The sequence below is a fragment of the Arachis hypogaea genome, chromosome 3, assembly GCF_003086295.3.
Source record: "Arachis hypogaea cultivar Tifrunner chromosome 3, arahy.Tifrunner.gnm2.J5K5, whole genome shotgun sequence".
In the NCBI taxonomy this organism is placed as follows: domain Eukaryota; kingdom Viridiplantae; phylum Streptophyta; class Magnoliopsida; order Fabales; family Fabaceae; genus Arachis; species Arachis hypogaea.
The window spans coordinates 114534743-114544190 of record NC_092038.1 but is presented as its reverse complement, the minus strand read 5'-3'; the positions used below and the strand labels follow the sequence as shown (position 1 = coordinate 114544190).

The window sequence follows — 9448 nt, the reverse complement described above, 5'->3', positions numbered from 1 at the left end:
GAATCTCTATACTGTGACATAGAGGATTCCACTACTCCCTTTTGTTCTCTTCTTTTTCATATGAGCAGAAACAGGGATAAAAATATTCTTTTTGAAGCTGATCCTGAACCTGAAAGGACTCTGAAGAAGAAGCTAAGAGAACCTAAAGCACAATACTCCGGAGAGGACCTTACAGAGAATTTCGAAAAAGAAGCAGACATGGCAGCCAAACCCAACAACAATGCTAGAGATGCAAGGAAGATGTATGGTGACTATGCTGCACTAACTTCCAACTTCTATAAAAGAAGCATCTCAATTCCTGCCATTGGAGCAAAAAACTTTGAGCTTAAGCCTCAATTAGTTTCTCTAATTTAGCAGAATTGCAAGTTTCATAGACTTCCATCGAAAGATCCTCATCAGTTCTTAGCTGAATTCTCGCAGATCTGTGATACTGTTAAGACCAATAGGGTTGATTCAGAGGTCTACAGACTTATGGTTTTCCCCTTTGCTATAAGACACAGAGCTAGAACATGGTTGGACTCACAACCTAGAGAAAGCCTGGACTCTTGGGACAAGTTGGTCAACGCTTTCTTGACCAAATTCTTTCCACCTCAAAAGCTGAGCAAGCTTAGAGTGGACGTCCAAACCTTCAAACAGAAGGAAGATGAATCCCTCTATGAAGCTTGGGAAAGATACAAGCAATTAACCAAAAGGTGTCCTTCTGACATGCTTCCCGAATGGAACATCATATGTATATTCTATGATGGTCTGTCTGAGTTATCCAAGATGTCATTGGACCATTCTGCTGGTAGATCTCTTCATCTAAAAACACCTGCAGAAGCCTAGGAACTCATTGAAATGGTTGCAAATAACCAGTTCATATACACTTCTGAAAGAAATCCTGTGAATAATGGGATGACTCAGAAGAAGGGAGTTCTTGAGATTGATTCTCTGAATGCCATATTGGCTCAGAACAAAATATTGACTCAACAAGTCAGTATGATTTCTCAGAGTCTGACTGGATTGCAAGATGCATCAAGCAGTGCTAAAGAAGCCTCCTCTGAAGGAAAAGCTTATGACCCTGAGAATCCTACAATGGAAGAGGTGAATTACATGGGAGAATCCTATGGAAACACCTATAATCCTTTATGGACGAATCATCCAAATTTCTTATGAAAGGATCAACAGAAGCCTCAACAAGGCTTCAACAACAATAATGGTAGGAGAAATAAGTTTGGCAATAGCAAACCTTTTCCATCATCTTCTCAGCAAAAGAGAGAGAATTCTGAGCAGAGCTTTTCTGGCTTAGCAAACATAGTCTCTGATCTATCTAAGACCACTCTCAATTTCATGAATGAAACAAGGTCCTCCATCAGAAATTTGGAGGCACAAGTGGGTCAGCTGAGTAAAAGAGTTACTGAAACTCCTCCTAGTACTCTCCCAAGCAATACAGAAGAGAATCCCAAAAGAGAGTGCAAGGCCATAACTATAACCAAAATGGCCGAACCTGGAGAGAGTGAAAAGGCAGTGATTCCCAGTGAGGAAGACCTCAATGGATGTCCACTGACCAATAATAAGTTTCCTATTGAGGAACCAGAGGAATCTGAGGCTCATACAGAGACCATAGAAATTCCACTGAACTTACTATTGTCATTCATGAGCTCTGATGAATATTCTTCCTCTGAAGAGGATGAAGACACTGTTGAAGAGCAAGTTGCTCAGTATCTAGGAGCAATCATGAAGTTGAATGTCAAGTTATTTGGTAATGAGACTTGGGAGGATGAACCTCCATTGCTCATCAATGAACTGAATACATGGATTCAGCAGACGTTGCCTCAAAAGAAACTGGATCCCGGAAAGTTCTTAATACCTTGCACCATAGGCACCATGAACTTTAAAAAGGCTCTGTGTGACCTGGGGTCAGGTATCAACCTCATGCCACTCTCTGTAATGGAGAAACTAGGAATCTTTGAGGTACAAGCTGCAAGAATCTCACTAGAGATGGCAGACAACTCAATAAAATAGGCTTATGAACTTGTAGAGGATGTCTTAGTGAAGGTTGAAGGCCTTTACATCCCTGCTGACTTCATAATCCTAGACACTAGGAGGGATGAGGATGAATCCATCATCCTTAGAAGATCCTTCCTAGCTACAGCAAGGGTTGTGATTGATGTGGACAAAGGAGAGTTAGTCCTTCATATGAATGAGGACTACCTTATGTTTAAGACTCAAGGATCTTCTTCTGTAAACATGGAGAAGAAGCACGAAAAGCTTCTCTCAATACAGAGTCAGACAGAGCCCCCACACTTAACTTCTAAGTTTGGTGTTGGGAGGCCACAATCATGCTCTGAGCACCTGTGAAGCTCTGTAAGAGCTTCTTGTCAAGCTATTGACATTAAAGAAACGCTTATTGGGAGGCAGCTCAATTTTATTTATCTATATTAATTACTCTTTCATTTTATTTTCCATTGTTATTATATGTCTTCTTTAGGTTGATGATCATGTGGAGTCACAAAAATAGCTACAGAATTAAAGTAGGAATAAAAAATAGCATAAAAAAATAGCACACCCTGGAGGACGAGCTTACTGGCATTTAAACGCCAATAAAGATAGCAGAATGGGCGTTTAATGCCCAGTCTGGCAGCATTCTGGGCATTAAATACCAGAACTGGCAGCCAAACTGGCGTTTAATGCCAGAAAAGGATGTCTGGTGTCTGGCTGGCGTTAAACGCCAGTAAGGGTAGCAGAATGGGCGTTTAACACCCAGTCTGGCGGCATTCGGGGCGTTAAACGCCAGAACTGGCAGCCAGACTGGCGTTTAATGCCAGAAAGGGGCATCAGCCTGGTGTTTAATGCCAGAAATGCCACATAGAGGGCGTTTAAACGCTAGAAAGGTGCAGGGATGAGAAATCCTTGACACCTCAGTTTCTGTGGACCCCACAGGATCCCTATCTACTCCAACTCACTCTCATTCCTCTTCACACCTTTTTATAATACTCTTCTCCAAACACCATTCACCTATCAAATCCTACCCTCTTCACCACTCACATCCATCCACTATTTCCCATCATACACCTCACCTACCCCTACCCACTCAAATTCAAACCATTTCCCTCCCAAACCCAACCCCTATCACACGAATTCCCTCTTCCCCTTACCCTATAAATACCCCTTCTTACTCCTTCATTTTCACACATCCAAACACTCCCAACCCCCCTTGGCCGAACCACTCCTACAGCTCCATCTCCTCTATTTCTTCTTTTTCTCCTCCTTTCTTTCTTCTTTTACTCGAGGACGAGCAAATCTTTTAAGTTTAGTGTGGGAAAAAGCGTTGCTTTTTACTTTTCCATAACCATTAATGGCACCTAAGATCGAAGAAACCTCTAGAAAGAGGAAAGGGAAGGCAATTGCTTCCACCTCCGAGTCATGGGAGATGGAGAGATTCATCTCAAAGGTCCATCAAGATCACTTCTATGAAGTTGTGGCCAAGAAAAAGGTGATCCCCGAGGTCCCCTTCAAGCTCAAAAAGAGCGAATATCCAGAGATCCGACAAGAGATTCGAAGAAAAGGTTGGGAAGTTCTCACCAACCCTATCCAACAAGTCAGAATCTTAATGGTTCAAGAGTACTATGCTAATACATGGATCACTAAGAACCATGATCAAAGTGTGAACCCGAACCCAAAGAATTGGATCACAATGGTTCGGGGGAAATACTTAGATTTCAGTCCAAAAACTGTGAGGTTGGCATTCAATTTTCCAATGATGCAAGGAGATCTTCATCCTTTCACAAGAAGGGTCAACTTTGATCAAAGGTTGGACCAAGTCCTCATGGACATCTGTTTGGAAGGAGCCCAATGGAAGAAAGACTCCAAAGGTAAGCTGGTTCAACTGAGAAGATTTGACCTCAAACCCATGGCTAGAGGATGGTTAGAGTTCATCCAATGCTCTATCATTTCTACTAGCAACCGGTCCAGAGTAACCATGGATCGGGCTATCATGATCCATAGTATCATGATCGGAGAGGAAGTGGAAGTTCATGAGATCATACCTCTAGAACTATACAAGGTAGCTAACAAGCCTTCAACTTTGGCAAGGTTAGCCTTTCCTCATCTCATCTGTCATCTATGCAATTCAGTTGGAATTATCATAGAGGAAGACATCCTCATTGAAAAGGACAGGCCCATCACTAAAAATAAGATGGAGCAAACAAGAGAGCCCACTCATGGACCTCAACAGCTCAACAGCTCTTTAGGAGATTTGAGTTCCAACATGGAGCAACTAAGGATGGAGCATCAAAAGCACTCCATCATCCTCCATAAAATTAGAGAGGACCAAAGAGCCATGAGGGAGGAACAACAAAGGCAAGGAAGAGATATTTAGGAGCTCAAGCACTCCATAGGATCTTCAAGAAGAAGAACTGGCCGCCATCGCTAAGGTGGACCGTTCTTTAATTTCTTTGTTAATTGTTTTTCTGTTTATTGTTTCTTATGCTTTATGTTTTGTCTATGTTTGTGTCTTTATTACATGATCATTAGTGTCTAGTGTCTATGTCTTAAAGCTATATGTGTTCCATGAATCCTTCACCTTTCTTAAATGAAAAATGCTTCTATTTGCAAAAGAACAAGAAGTACATGAATTTCGAATTCTATCTTGAAATTAGTTTAATTATTTTGATATGGTGGAAATACTTTTTGTTTTCTGAATGAATGCTTGAACAGTGCATATTTTTTAGAGTGAAGTTTATGAATGTTAAAATTTTTGTCTCTTGAAAGAATAATGATAAAAGAGAAATGTTATTGATAATCTAAAAATCATAAAATTGATTCTTGAAGCAAGAAAAAGAAGTGAAAAACACAAAGCTTGCGAAAAAAAGGGCAAAAAATAAAGAAAAAAAGAAAGAAAAAGAAAAAGCAAGCAGAAAAAGCCAATAGCCCTTTAAACCAAAAGCCAAGGGTAAAGAGGATCCAAGGCTTTGATCATCAGTGGATAGGAGGGCCCAAAGGAATAAAACCCTGGCCTAAGCGGCTAAATCAAGCTGTCCCTAACCATGTACTTGTGTCATGAAGGTCCAAGTGAAAAGCTTGGGACTGAGTGGTTAAAGTCGTGATCCAAAGCAAAAGAGTGTGCTTAAGAACTCTGGACACCTCTAACTGGGGACTCTAGCAAAGCTGAGTCACAATCTGAAAAGGTTCACCCAGTTATGTGTCTGTGGCATTTATGTATCCGGTGGTAATAGTGGAAAACAAGATGCTTAGGGTCACGGCCAAGACTCATAAGTAGTTGTGTTCAAGAATTAACATACTAAACTAGGAGAATCAATAACACTATCTGAATTTTAAGTTCCTATGGATGCCAATCATTCTGAACTTCAAAGGATAAAGTGAGATGCCAAAACTGTTCAGAAGCAAAAAGCTACTAACCCCGCTCATCTAATTAGACCTTCTTCTCTTTTGTATTTTCTACGGTGGAGTTTCTACACCTTATAGATTAAGGTGAGGAGCTCTGCTGTTCTTCATGAACTAATGCAAGTATTATTGTTTCTCTTTCAATTCACGCCTACTTCTTCTCCAAGATATACTCTCGTACTTAATTCAGTTAAGTCAAAATGAAGGCGTTATCCGTGACAATCACCCACTATCTTTATTACTCGCTTAGCCAAGATCCACAGCCTGACAACCACAAACGGTCTACATGAAGTTCAACGCAGTCATTGGATGACAGCTAGAGTATATTCTCTTGGGTCTCTGATCCGTAATACGCATCGTCTCTCCTGACAACAGAGCATCTGAATCTAAGATCAGAACCTTCGTGGTATAGGCTAGAAACAATTGGCAGCATTCCTGAGATTTGGAAAGTCTAAACCTTGTCTGTGGTATTCCGAGTAGGGTCTAGGATGAGATGATTGTGACGAGCTTCAAACTTGTGACTGTTGGGCGCAGTGACAGTGTGCAAAAGGGTCAAGGGATCCTATTCCAACACAAGTGAGAACCGACAGATGATTAGCCCTGCGGTAGCTGTGCCTGGTATTTTTCATCCGAGACGAGAAATCCGACAGTTGATTAGCCGTACAGAAATCGTAGCCGGACCATTTTTAGTGAGAGGATCATACAGCTTGCCATGGAAGGGAGGACGCATGATTCGATGAAGACAATAGGAAAGCAGAGGTTCAGAAGCAACAAAGCATCTTCAAACGCTTATGTGAAATTCCCACTAATGAATTACATAAGTATCCCTATGTTATTTTCCATTTTATCTATCTTTTAATTATCAAAACGTCATAACCATTTGAATTTGCTTGACTGAGATTTACAAGATAACCATAGTTTGCTTCAAGCCGTCAATCTCCGTAGGATTGACCTTTACTCACGTAAGGTATTACTTGGACGACCCAGTGCACTTGCTGGTTAATTGTGCGGAATTGTGAAAAGTGTGATCACAATTTCGTGCACTAGTGTCCTATGAGTCATTGTGTTACCAATAGAGATTATTAGTGGGTTTGGAGTATGCTATTTTTTAAATGGTCTTATTGTGTAATATTTTCTTTTTTCAGGTTAAGCCTATTATGTGCAAGCACAAATATAATGGAGGGTTATGGTTCTCTCTGAATTTTAGTAGATATTTTCACTTACTATTTCTGTTCTTGTAGAGGTTAGCCGTTGTATAGCTCGTCTGTCGATGAGTATTTGCAAGCTTTCCGTCGAAATGAATTATACGTCGGCAATGAGAGAACAAGGGGGTGGGTACCTACAAACGGCACTATGACGCTCAAGGCAGTAAGTGAATAATAGGCTTTGCAAATTGCAATAATATGAACAATCTTCTTAATTTTTCCTTTATATCTGGAATAAAGAGTAACGGTTATGTCTCCGAATAATTTTACTTTAAACATAGAGTAATAGCATATTTGAGTATTTTGGTATTTGTTTTAATGACCATTAGTGGTAACTGATTTATAATGTATATAGCTAAGTCATGACATGTAGCCGAGTTATAATGGACGTATCATAGCTCCCAAGCTTGACATAGTGATATTTTGATAAAATAAGTTGAGCTTTTATCGATGAGTTATAGCTCGACATTTCGGTTTATAGAGATATGGAGCCTCTAGCTCAACTTATTTTGATCAAAATAAATATTAAAAAATATGAAACTAAAAAAAATTAAATAGAGAAGTGTAAGTTTTTTCTTGAAAAAGAAAAAGTGGTATTGTCATTAATGGGGATAACTGGTGCTCCATTTTCCAATGTCATTGGCTACAGTTAGTTTTGATGGAAACAATGGTTGTGATTAAAGAGGTGAAACTGAACTGATTTGTATTGAATTTGGCATATGTATTTAGAATCCTAAAGGGTTTCATTAAAGGAACTTTAGTTTGTTAAAAAAATATATGGGAAGAGCAAAACGTGAGTAAAAGAGGTTAGTCTTTCTTTGTTTTTATTTCTGATTCTGGTTCCTTCGTCTTCTGCTTGTTTCTAGTTTTCTTTCGAAAAAAGCATGGTGAGAAAAAGGGGAGAGAGGAACTGAAAGATGATGATGATGGCTCTTACAATTGGGTTAGTGTTCCGAAGGTTACCTAAAACTGAGAGGTCGATTTCGGACGAGATCTTCTGGATTGATTAAGGATGTTATGTTCGACTTGTTGGAGCGGGAGGCACTGCAGGTACTCGGTCATTGGAGGGGGTGGTACCTGCAAAAGTCTCCGATGCTTAAGTTAGCAAGAGCTTTAGGCAGGTTTTTTTTGTAGAATTGGAGTATATGTTATACCTGGGTGCTCCAGTGTATTTATATTAATGCTTGATGATCTACCTTTGAGATAAGTTGGTTATTTTATCTTATCTTTTGGGAAGGAGATCTTTATCTTTCGACAGCCGCCTTTGGGTGGCAGTGTCCTTTTGTTCTAGGCCTTTTCGGGCCTCTATGGCAATTTGGTCGAGCTCTCTTTGAACCGGTCGGTGGCGGGCCCAACCCTGGAGGTCGGTTCATTTGCTTTAGGCCAACTCGGACCTTGTAGCTTGGACCAGTGTATGAACAGTGCCCCTGCTTGAGCTTCATCCTTTCCATGAAGTTGTGCTCGTTTCTGTGCCTTGCTGTTGCTTCTTTCTTCATCGCAAGTTGGTACTTTTTCTTTTTGGTGCCTTCTACATTTTTCTGTTTTGCTGGTAGCTTTACTTTTGTGTTGGCTTCTTGTGGTATTATATGTTTGTTGGCTTCTGCATGTGTGTTGACTCCTGATGACCACTGCATGTCTTTGTTTTTTGAAAAGTTTTGATTTTTTTGCTTTTTGAGAAAGGTTAGCGTTTTTAGGGCTTTCGATTTTTCTTCGATTCTCTTTTGTTTCTTGTGTTTATGTTGCCCCCCAAAGAGTGCCTTTGGGTTTTGGTGGTAATCCCTGCTTTTGTGAACCCTGGGTGCCCTTTTGCTACCGATCTTTACTGTTGGTGTTTTTCTGTGCCTTGCTGTTGCTTCTTTCTTCATCGCAAGTTGGTACTTTTTCTTTTTGGTGCCTTCTACATTTTTCTGTTTTGCTCGTAGCTTTACTTTTGTGTTGGCTTCTTGTGGTATTATATGTTTGTTGGCTTCTGCATGTGTGTTGACTCCTGATGACCACTGTATGTCTTTGTTTTTTGAAAAATTTTTATTTTTTTGCTTTTTGAGAAAGGTTAGCGCTTTTAGGGCTTTCGATTTTTCTTCGATTCTCTTTTGTTTCTTGTGTTTATGTTGCCCCCCAAAGAGTGCCTTTGGGTTTTGGTGGTAATCCCTGCTTTTGTGAACCCTGGGTGCCCTTTTGCTACCGATCTTTACTGTTGGTGTTTTTCTGTGCCTTGCTGTTGCTTCTTTCTTCATCGCAAGTTGGTACTTTTTCTTTTTGGTGCCTTCTACATTTTTCTGTTTTGCTCGTAGCTTTACTTTTGTGTTGGCTTCTTGTGGTATTATATGTTTGTTGGCTTCTGCATGTGTGTTAACTCCTGATGACCACTGCATGTCTTTGTTTTTTGAAAAGTTTTGATTTTTTTGCTTTTTGAGAAAGGTTAGCATTTTTAGGGCTTTCGATTTTTCTTCGATTCTCTTTTGTTTCTTGTGTTTATGTTGCCCTCCAAAGAGTGCCTTTGGGTTTTGGTGGTAATCCCTGCTTTTGTGAACCCTGGGTGCCCTTTTGCTACCGATCTTTACTGTTTACTGGTTTGATTTTTTTTGTTTTCTTGACTCTATCCTATTTGTTTTGTTGGTGAAATTCCTTTTATTTCCTTGCTGTAGGTGTAGTTTTCTTTTGTCTTCACTTAAGAATATTGTTGAGATGTCTATAAAGGTTCCCCCTAGTATGGCTGATCGGTTAGATTCTATAGTGTTGATGTGTGTCACTGTGGCCGACCCAGAGTATTGTGAGAAACTTAGGAGATTTTATAGGATCTATAGTAGTAGAGATGATGAAAAGAACTATGACTATTCTTCTCCCAGCTAGGTATTACC

At 40.0% G+C, this 9448-nt stretch overlaps 1 non-coding gene across 1 annotated transcript; it reads right to left on the bottom strand.

Moving 5' to 3' along the window:
• Nucleotides 1–603: 603 nt before the first annotated feature.
• LOC112794044 (small nucleolar RNA R71) lies at nucleotides 604–711 on the bottom strand. Its single transcript, XR_003198726.1, has one exon. It is a non-coding gene; the product is annotated as a small nucleolar RNA R71 (small nucleolar RNA).
• Nucleotides 712–9448: the final 8737 nt, after the last annotated feature.